Raw genomic sequence first — 8,873 nt, 5'->3', positions numbered from 1 at the left:
TCCCTGTTCCCCCGAGCGCCGCAAGGAGTGACCAGGAACAATGGTCACAAGCTGGCGGAGGGAAGGTTTAAGTTGGACATCAGGAGGCGCTACTTCACGGTCAGGGCGGCTAGGGTCTGGAACCAGCTTCCATGTGAGGTGGTGCAGGCTCCCACCCTGGGGGTTTTTAAGAGGAGGTTGGATGACCACCTTATTGGGGTCATTTGACCCCAGTGCTCTTCCTGCCATGGCAGGGGGTCGGACTAGATGATCTGCTCAGGTCCCTTCCGACCCTAGAAACTATGAAACTATAACTATGACCTGTAGCCTGCAAGGGGTGAGAGGCAGAGTCAGCAACTTGTAGCCCAGGAGGGGCTAGCAGGGCAAGAGAGCCCGAAGTTCTCAACTGGCCTACAAGAGGGTCTAGGGCCCAGAAAGGGACAAAGGTCAAGGGAGGGCTACTGCCAAGGATTGCCAGGGTCAGGAACTGGCAACCCAGAGAAAGGTGGAGTCAGGGCCAGGGACCCAGTTCCTCAGGAGAGGTGGGATCTGGGTAAAGGACCCAAGGCCAACCCCGGGTTTAGCAAAGATGGGCAAACTGCTTGGGTGTGGGCAGAGAGAAACAGCAAAGGGTGACATCTGTGAGGCATGGGTATGGTGTAAGTAGTGGTCAGAGCCATGTAATTAGCCCTTAAGGTGGAGAGTAGAGACACCTGAGCTCAGGAGCATGAGATCAAGCTTGGAAAGCCCTGGGGCAGCCTTCTTTTATCTAAAAGATAAATACATCAAAGCCTGGCAGGCAAGTGAAGGTGTGTTTACCCAAAGACAGCAGAGTTCATAAGGGCTGAGGGAGTTCCAGGGGCATCACAGCCACCCCTGGAGATGAACCTTGTTATACCAACCTCTTCTTGAACACCTCCAAGAATAGAGATTCCACAGCTCCCCGAGGCAGTCTATTCTACTGCCTCACCGCTGTAACAGTGTTTTTCCTGATACTCACTCTAAACATGCTTTTCTGCAACTTCAAGCCATCGATCCACATTCTACTCTCTACATCAATTGAAAAAAGGTGTTTCCCCCTTTTCTTCAGGTCAGCCCGTCAAGTATTTGAAGACTGCTATCATGTCCCCTTTTAAACACCTTTTCCGCAAGTTGAACATTAGGGAAGCACGGGGCCCCTGCGCAGCTGAAGTAGACAGGCAGGCTCTGGGGAGAAAAAAGAAGAAAAGATCAGGCTCGCCGCTTTTTTTTTCCTCAGTGGAGCCTGCCTGAATGGGCTGCCCCTGGGCTGCCTGCACGGGCTGTCTGCACAGCCTCTGAGCTGTACAAGACCCTGTGCTTCCCTCCGTAGCTATTAAGGTAGAAAATTAAAACACCTCGGACATGTTTTATTTTGCTATGTCCCTAAGTCATTTAATGCACAATACACCATCAACACTGCAAACAGCAGCGCCATTAATGTGCAATATGCTGCCAACTGTGTAAACAGCAGCACCATTAAAGTGGTGCAAAAGGGCATTTAAGCCACTTCAAAGGCCAATTTTGTGGCATGTACAAAGGCCCACTCCTATATGATTAGCCACATGACAATGAAAAAGATGACTAGAGAAAATTAAGCCAGTTATTCTTTTTTTCACAACTGGAAAAACAAAATAAAGAATGTGAAAACTGTCTCCTACACATCCTTCTTATAGATCCATCAGCTCAAACACTGAAGGTGAAGAACAAAACCTTACCTGACTGCATCAATGGAAAAATAAATCCACAGCTTTTCCTGTATCATAAGTAGTTATGCAAAGTGGCTTCTACTTGTAGATCAGGCAGAAGATAGACCAGTCATTCACTGCAATGCATTGTAAGTGAATTGTTTTGTTCTCTGTATGTCTGAATTATTCATTGTCAATTAATTATGCATTTTCTTATATGAAATATATTGTATCAAACATTTTGGATACTGTTTTGCAACTTTGAATTTTATACATATGTTCACTATTTGGTGCTGTTTGATGAACAGTTTTTAAAACTTTATCCCAATGATGCAGTTTGTCCAATAAAAGATACCATCTTCCAAAATCCAAAATCCTTGCCTTTTCAGTTTTTGGAAAGACATTTGAGGTCATGGGTTAGACGGTAGTTATTATTCACTGTTTGCAGCCAATTTGTCATAGTATTCCTGCCACCTGATTGAATGGAAGAAAAAATGTAGGCAGCAGACCAGTGAATGGTTATTGATTAATACAAGTAATAATCTTGTTTACAGATGGAAACCATAACTCACATATGAAGAAAAAGTGTTTGCTAAACATCCCTAAAAGCTTTCCTGAGTACTATTAGTGCAATTATCTAGGAACAGTAAATAAAAAGGAACAAAACATGCCAAATTGAGGAGCTATTTAGAAACTTTGACCAATCTTTGTGAATACTCTTTTGTAGCATTTGAACACATCTAAATCACAACCAACTCTTTTTAATACATTAATCCACTCACTCCACCCACTATGGCACACAAATTCACTCGCCTAACCTTCCTCAAACCCTCTCTCTCTAATTTCTTATAAATACTTAACATTATATTTTAAAATAAAATACAGGAGCCATCATGATGATTATTGCATTACCCAGTCAACTCCACAAAAATTTTTATGTCTTTCTTCTTTTACCTCATGCTATATACTTCATCTCCTTAGCTGTTAATTACCCCTTCCCCAACCCACAACAAGCCTCCTTTCCAATCTCTTTTGGTCACATCTTAACTACATTGTATTGCCTTTTTTTTTACCCTGAGAAGCATCCTACTATTTCATCCATTTCAGTTAATGGTTTTGTAAGTAACAGTGACCTTTAGACTGTAGACTCTATGGAGGATTAAGTGGGATATGATGATCATCAACATGTACCTCAAGAATATAAATTGAAAGGGTGCATCTACATATGCGCTGTACTGTGCACTAGATTAATGTACTGTACAATGAAGTGTCACCATCTACACATGCACAGCAACTGGGCTGGTGTAGACTAATTTACAGTTCTGTCAGATAGTCCCATCAGACACAGGTACTATCCAACAGTGGAGTAAAGTACTCTGCTTAAATGCACATGTAGATAGTGATGTTGGGATTAGTTTACTCCAGCTCAAATTGCACCACACTCTATTCAGTCACATTGACAGTGTCCACACAAACACGGACAATTGGTTGCCTGGGGACAACTAGCAGTGGGACACCTTGTGCCACTGCTAGTTGTCCTCAGGCAACACCTGTGCCACGCACCCTCTGGCATGCAGCATGTTACCCTGGGTGATATAGGGGAGGCCTGGGTCAGTACTGGGCTGGCCACAGCAGCATTCCCTGGGGGCCTGAAGGCCTTCTGGGGCTGCAGCAGTGGTGATCCTGCCACTTGGAGCCTGGCTGGAAGCCAGAGTGTGGCTCCAGCTGGCCAGGCTCCAGTTTTGAGTGGCACACACTGCCCCATATGTGCCACTGTTTTTGGTGGGGTTTTTTGAACCCCTGGATATCTAGGGGTCAACCCCTCCCCCCCATGCTGCTACCTTGCAGTGCGGAGTACTGCTGAATGTGCAATATGTGCTGATACATCTGTAGACGACCATTAATTGCATGAGTAGATGCATCCACAGAGTCACACTCTTAGCTGAAGTAGACAAAGATAGTTCTCTTGATCAAGTGCATGAAGCTACACAGATTTACAGAAGTTGAGAATTTGGCCTAGGAGTAAAATACAGCCTTCAATAACACCTCATCTACTGTAAGCACATAAAAACATTGTTTTAAGTGGATGAAGGGTGAAGAGTTATATGTGGATTAAGGGATGGTGCAGAGCAAAGAGTTTCAGGTAAATTTCTAAAAGCAAGGACTTATAGATTGAATTTCTGAAGAAAAACTGTAAAATGCACATCTTAAATAATTTAAAATGAAAATGGATAAAACACTTAGGGTAATACAATATATGCCTATAGTCTATAGGGAACATCCCTGCATTAGTGGAGGGGGAGAGACAAGGTAGCCTATGAGGTTATATCCATCACTAATTCCAATGGCAAGCAATGAGCTCATACAGAGCTGGAGCACTGAAAAGAAACAGGAAAAAAAGAGTTTGCTATGCATTCACAAAGAATGTATGTCTTTAAGCATATTACTTAACCCCAGTATATTAATGGTCATCTTTCAAACTGCCTTGTTTATAAATGAATAATTCTTTTATTAAAAAATGGGAAATAATGATAAGTAAAGCATGTTTTTAGTGTGAATTCCTCACAAGCAACAACTGTTAAAAAAATAACCCTGGAGAAAAAGAAGCCTAACCATCTGACAAAGCCTAGGGCACATGTAACCCCATCACTATAAATGACTGTAGAGCTCACAAAACAAGCCAGATGCTGCTTCTGGAAGGATTTCATCTATAATATCCGAACTGCATGACAGCCTATCACAACTCATGTTTGGCCTTAAGGTGTGCATCACTAGTGGAATAGACACGCACAATAAGGAGGAGAGAAAAGCCTCAGTCCTTTTATGAAATAAGGAGTTTTATTTTTTTTTATTTGAAAATTGCTGTTGTTTTACCTGCAGACAGAGGCACAGATGGCACTGCTATAATATTCTGCTATAATATACTGATTCATTTGCATTGTTGCATAGATGGCCAAGCATATTGAATCATTTTGCATCTCAATGCCTTTCAGAATTGGGCCTAAATGAGAAGAATACCTGCATCCTCTTGCATTGTCTAGGTTAATGTTTAAACATACTGAATTACAAAACTGTTTCAGAGAAGATAATTTATATGAGAGTAAAACAATTATGAGGAAGTCACATAAGTCAGAGTGCATCTTTACTATGTTATCCTAATACACAAGTTGTTATCTCCAGTTTCCCTTTCTCCTTATCTTTTTTTTCTGTTGGCTTATAAAAGGGCTAGCAAGAAAGAATGAAGAATGCCTGAAGGCAGACAGGAATCCATGCCTAGGCTCTGAAAGCTGGGTTAAATTACGTGACTAACTACTTGAAACTAGTTTGGTTTCTGTTAACTAAGTTTTGGGCTATGGAAAGGCCCTTTCCTACTTTGCACTTATAAGTAGGATTAAGTTCATTTTTTCTTTTTTATAGCTCTGGTTTACAGCTCTAAATATCCGTAGTCACAAGTGCTAATTTAGATTCCTAAAGGAAACAAAAATTCTCTCCTCTTTTTTAGGCTTATGACCAACATAACATATACAATACATCAGCATGGGAGAAGGAAATTTTGCATAGAAGGAGAAAGAAACCTACTTAAATAAATATCCATTATAGAGCTGAACTTACCAAATCAGGTAGAAAAAAAAAAACTCTGAAGTTTCCTGCTTAAGAAAACTTCAAAAAGAAAGGGGTAGAAGAGGTAGAAGGAAATGTGGTAACCCTCTGGTGAATAGGAAACAAAAATATTCTCTTTAAGAATACCAGTAATGGTGCATTAATAAGGAGGATTCCTGGAGTTGTGCATGTAACCTCATGCTGTTACTTTGTCAGTTCTTACAAGCTCAGTTGGTCAGGCCTTTTCATTACTTTGATTGGAGACCTTAGATTGGTCCCAATGATGCTTATGCATTTTATCCAATGGCTCTTCAATGCAAAATGCATAAAGAGCCCCTGGGGCAGAGACCAGGACTTCTCTCTCCCATGGAAGTGCCTACACCACTAGGATAGAGGAACGTTCCTTCTTGTGTACTCTCTGACCCCATGAACCTTGAATGATTGAGGCACTGCTTCAGAAAAAATGATAGAGTATGGCTGTAAGGTGGATGGAAAACTGGCTGGAGCATCAGGCTCAGAGGGTCGCAGTCAATGGCTCGATGTCTAGTTGGCAGCCAGTATCAAGTGGAGTACCCCGGGGTCAGTCCTGGGGCTGATTTTGTTCAATGTCTTCATCAACGACCTGGAAGATGGCATAGAGTGCAGCCTCAGCAAGTTTGCAAATGACACGAAGCTTGGGGGAGTAGTATATATGCTGGAGGGTAGGGCTAGGATTCAGAGTGACCTAGATAGTTTGGAGGATTGGGCCAAAATAAATCTCATGAGGTTTAACAAGGATAAGTGCAAAGTCCTGCACCTAGTATGGAACAATCCCATGCACCAGTACAGGCTGGGGGCTGACTGGATGGGCAGCAGCTCTGCAGAAAAGGACCTGGAGGTACAATGGACAATAAGCTGAATATGAGCCAGCAGTGTGCCCTTGTTGCCAAAAAGGCTAACGGCACCATGGGGTACATCAGTAGCTGTGTGGCTAGTAGGCCAAAGGAAGTGATTCTTCCCCCCTATTCAGCATTGGCGAGGCCACAGCTGGAGTGGTCAGTTTTGGGCACCCCACTACAGAAAAGATGTGGACAAATTGGAGACAATCCAGCAGAAGACAACAAGAATGGTGAAGGGGCTGGGGCACTTGACTTATGAGGACAAGATGAGAGAACTGAGTTTATTTAGTCTAGAGAAGAGAAGACTGATCGGGGAAATAATAGCAGCCTTCACCTACTTGAAGTGGGGTTCAAAAGAGGATGGAGCTAGACTGTTCTCAGTGGTGGCAGATGACAGAACAAGGGGCAATGGTCTCAACTTGCAGCAAGGGAAGTTTAGGTTAGATATTAAGAAGAATTTTCTCACTTGGAGGATAGTAAAACACTGGAATAGGTTACCCAGAGAGGTGAAGGAATCTCCATCCTTGGAGGTTTTCAAGACCCAGCTACACAAAACTTTGACTGGGATGATCTAGTTGGAAATGATCCTGCTTTGAGCAGGGGGGTTGGACTAGATGACCTCCTGAGGTCCCTTCCAGCCCCCATTTTCTATGATTTTATGACTCTGAGTCTGGTTGGTGGAACACTCTCTTGGAAGGTAGGATATGTTAGTTTGAATCCGTTTAACTTGATGGTGCACAACTCAGGTTTATCATTTCCTGGGCAAGTACTCTAATCACTATACATTTATGGAAAAGGTAGGAGCACCACTACTTCTTTTTGTTGGTTGCTGAATGTAAGTGGTAATAGCTGTTCTACTGAACTTTGTAATGCTGGGGCATTTTAGACACCTGTTTAGAGAACTCAGCACACTCTCTGGATTGACACCTCAGAGGACTTGGGCATGAGGTCTCCTGGTCTGTGAAACCCAGACAGACTTTAGGCATGAAATAGATTTCAAGATTCTTAGGTCATCCAAGATGCCAGGGGGTCCAGGCATAGACAACAGTGGGATTTTAGGGGTTTCAGTATGTGTTCACCAGGAAACTTAGGTGCCTACAACCTCTCTGATACTTCATTGGTTAGATGAGTTGTTTGTGGATTGCTCATTTAGATGTAGAAACTGAAATACCAAAGTTGCTTAAGATACCTAAATCTTTACTGAGATTCAACTTTAACTGACTAACACTCTTCATTCTTCCTCAGGATTGAATGACTGCTGAATACTGTGCTGGGTAGATATGTGGTCATGAGGATATTGTGCTTCAATAGGAGAGTAAACAAACAAGAGGTGGACATTATGAAATATCTATTCAGTGGAAAACTCGACTTCTCCCATAGTTTGGAAGTCCTCTGTGAGCTTCCCTTGTAAAACTCCCAAACAGTTAAATAAGTGCCACAGTTGGCATCATTCAGCTGTGATCATTGATACTTTTACAATTAACCTAACATGCAGAGCCAGAAAGGAAAAGGTTTTTAGTGGTTAAAAGTGGCCCCACTCGGTGACTAAAGTCCCATGGGGTCAGAATTCACGGTGATTGTAATGAATCTTCCACTCCTCATTTATTTTATGAAATATTTTACTTGTCACATTTACTTGTTCTGTAATGGCCAGTAATCATTGCCAACTCATAGCCATGTGGGGGCCATTGTAAAAAAAAAAAAAAAAAAAGTCATGGTTTCACTTCAGTTCCTAGTGAAAACACATCTGTTCTACAAAGTCATCATCACACAATCATTACACTTTCTACAACTCATAACCAGTGGGTGACCAAATCAACTGCTGAGGCTGCAGGTAGCCAGCAGAAGCACATTACTTGAAAAGCAACATCCTGCTTTGCCTATGTACAACTTATTTGAAAAAGCCCCGTACAGCCCTGTATTATTCTGCTCTGCATCACCTTCTCCTGCAGCCAGTTGTCCGTGTGTTGCAGGATCAGAAATTCCCCACCAGTATCCAGATATGTCAGCTTCTACTGACTGCAGCAGCACTATGGAGGTTGCCAGTGGTATCAGGAGGTTACTGCAGTCTGCAACATGACAGCCAAATGACACAGTGTGTCATCATTGTGACTTAAGATGATTGGCTTCTGTGAATCTGTTAATTAGGTATCTATGTCTTTATTAACCTGCACCCTTTATTTATATAACTTTATTTCCTGTTTAGGAAATTCTTAATGTATATGAAAAATAATCTAAGAAATGGAAAATGAAATTAAGAGTTTAATAACTTTTCAGAATGTTCAAAACATTGTTTAGGGAATCCTTATAATTTGAAAATCAATTTCAGTGACAAATAGGTGAGATAGATACCTATCTAGATATTTCTCTTCACCTATTCCTTTACTTCCCTTCACCTGTTCCACTGCAAAATAAATCACATAATACAGACAGACACACTGCTAGTACCAGGTTGTTTGTTATTCACTCTTTTCATGTACTGGCTGATGCATCTTTGCCATGATTCATTATTCCTAACAGCTATATCAAGTGCTGCAATTACTGCACAATACAGATTAAGCCTATAATATTTCTAGATTGGAGAGAGAAAAATAATATATTAAGTGCTTGTGATATCTATATAAGTTTGAGAATCATTAAATAGCTGTCATTCTTCCTTCCTCCTCAGCATCAATTACTCCACTCTGGTTTTACTTACTCTACTCTGTAT

At 41.7% G+C, this 8,873-nt stretch overlaps 1 long non-coding RNA gene across 1 annotated transcript in view; it reads left to right on the top strand.

Moving 5' to 3' along the window:
• The window catches only part of LOC109287839, an 18,404-nt gene extending 10,849 nt beyond the window's left edge, over positions 1-7,555 (top strand). Inside the window, exon 3 of the long non-coding RNA XR_002094973.1 lies at positions 7,544-7,555. This is a non-coding gene — a long non-coding RNA (uncharacterized LOC109287839). The remainder of the gene's footprint in view (positions 1-7,543) is intronic.
• Positions 7,556-8,873: the final 1,318 nt, after the last annotated feature.

The sequence above is a fragment of the Gavialis gangeticus genome, unplaced genomic scaffold (assembly GCF_001723915.1).
Source record: "Gavialis gangeticus isolate Ggan-Ray unplaced genomic scaffold, GavGan_comp1, whole genome shotgun sequence".
NCBI lineage: Eukaryota > Metazoa > Chordata > Crocodylia > Gavialidae > Gavialis > Gavialis gangeticus.
This window is presented reverse-complemented; position numbering and strand designations above follow the sequence as displayed.